At 40.5% G+C, this 2,334-nt stretch overlaps 1 protein-coding gene across 1 annotated transcript in view; it reads right to left on the bottom strand.

Moving 5' to 3' along the window:
• DDX47 (DEAD-box helicase 47) overlaps positions 1–2,334 on the bottom strand; it is a 16,222-nt gene that overhangs the window by 12,196 nt on the left and 1,692 nt on the right. The gene's annotated exons all lie outside the window — the stretch shown is intronic.

The following is a 2,334-nucleotide window of genomic DNA, read 5'->3' on the forward strand; positions in this document are numbered from 1 at the left end:
TCAATATTCAACCATGTCAGTAGGTAGCAAATGAGCAAGAACTTATGGTACTGAAGGAAGAAGTCCAAGCTGCACTGAAGCATTAGCCAAAAACGAGCTGGCATAAACTGATGGAATACCAATTAAAATGTATCAACAAGCTGATGAAGCACTGGAAGCATTCATTCGTCTATGCCAGGAAATTTGGAAGAGCGTATCATTGATATCACATGCAAGTAAAATTTTGATGAGGATCATCCAGCAACAGTTGCAGCAGTACACTGAGAGGGCTGCCAAAGGTTCAGGCCAGACTCAAAAGAGGATGTGGAACAAGGGATATCATTGCTGATGTCAGACGACTTTTGGCTGAAAGCAGAGAGTATCAGAAAGATATTTATTTGTGTTTCATTGACTTTGCAAAGGCATTCAATTGTGTGAATCTTAACAAACTATGGATAATTTTGAGAAGAATGGGATTTCCAGAACACATCATTGTGCTCCTGCACAACTTGTACATGGAGCTGTGCAAAGAGAGTAAAAATCAGGAAAGGTGTGCATCACTGGTGAATTCTCTCCCCATACTTATTTAATCTCACTGCTGAACAAATAACCAGAGAAGCTGGATTATAGATGAACAACACAGCATCAGGATTGGAGGAAGGCTCATTAACTTGTGCTATACAGATGACACAACCTTGCTTGCTTGCTGTGAGAAGGACCTGAAGCATGTACTGATGAAGATCAAGGACCGCAGCCTTCGACTCTGCAGAGAAGACCAAAATGCTCACAAGCAGACCAATAGAAAACATCATGATAAACGGAGAAAATAATTAAACTGGTCAAGGATTTCATCCTGCTTGGAGCCACAATCTGTGCTCGTGGAAGTAGCAGTCCAAAGACATCACACAACTCGTTGCATCAGGGTAAATCTGCTGCACAAGATAACTTTACAGTGTTGAAGACTAAGGTGTGCCATGGTCCCCAGCCCTAAGAATGTAGTTTAGGTGTGTTCTAAGCAACGCATAGTGCTATTCTCGGTCTACAGCTAGTCCAATCTTAACCCCAGATGCATGGGGGACAAATTCCAAGAAAAGGAAAGGATTGTGGTGAGGAAAGGTCTTGAATTCTTTAAAACGATACATATTTGTGATCTTCTAAAACCTTTTATGGTCAAAGGAATGAAGAACCCCAAGACTAGCACTCTCCTCTTACACTGATGCTATGAGCGTTACACCCACTTCTCTGTGGGTTTTAGTGAGTTTCAGTCAACCACCACCCACCATCATCTTATAAAGTCAATGTTTTGAGAAACTGAAATTGGGCCTTTACTTCTACTCTCAAAAGTCCCTCCTGTTATTTCCAGTCCCACTGGTTCTTAACCAGCATTTCAGCCATTCTCCTACAAAGGTGATGAGCTTCGTGGTTAAGACCTCTCAACTCTTCTAGACAGTAATATAAGTGAGCTTCAAATACTTCATGGAAAAACCCCCTTGTCTTTTAGTTCCATTTTTCTTTTTTTTTTTTTAATCGTTTTATTAGGGGCTCATACAACTCTTATCACCATCCATACATACATCAATTGTGTAAAGCACATTTGTACATTCATTGCCCTCATCATTCTCAAAACATTTGCTCTCCCCTTAAGCCCTGGCATCATTTCTCAATGAACTTTCTGGAGCACCCTCATATATACTCGAGGCACCTTTATGTAATCACAGTAAATCTACACTTACTGATTCATAATTTCTAGCAAGTTCTTTGTTTACGGTCAGTACGCCTTAATTCTGTGCTTCCTTAAAGCTGGCATCCATGATGGACACTACATCCCTTCTGCCAGAAAGACAGGAAGTGAGCTCTGTGAAACGACCTATTCATAACCTGTCATGACCCACACAGTCAATGCCTTTGCACAGTCACTGAAACAAGTGAACATCTTTCCGGTACTAACTGCTTTCAGTCAACATCCATCTGACATCAGCAATGTTATCCCTTGTTCCACATCTTTCTCTGAATCTGGCCTGAATCTCTGGCAACTCTCTGTCAATAAGCAACAGACTTTTCACTTTTAGTGACTACATTTTTATTTCCCTTGAAATATGCAGGCAATAGCTCTCCAAGGAAGTCCTGAAGGAATACCAAAAATAGACTTTGGGGCTAGGGTGTAGCTCCCCATCAGATTCGATCAGAAAACACTCCTAAAGGTCAACAAACAGACCTTGAACTATTTACAGGCTTTTCTTTTTTTGTCATTGGTTTTTGTTGTTGTTTTGTTTTCTTTTGTTCTGTCTTGTTTTTTGTGCGTATTATTATCTCTGAAGGTCTATCTAGATGAGATAAGGAGAAACAATCTGGAGG

Source organism: Echinops telfairi, unplaced genomic scaffold, assembly GCF_000313985.2.
Source record: "Echinops telfairi isolate 266 unplaced genomic scaffold, ASM31398v2 ScPeMD7_1957;HRSCAF=2489, whole genome shotgun sequence".
NCBI lineage: Eukaryota > Metazoa > Chordata > Mammalia > Afrosoricida > Tenrecidae > Echinops > Echinops telfairi.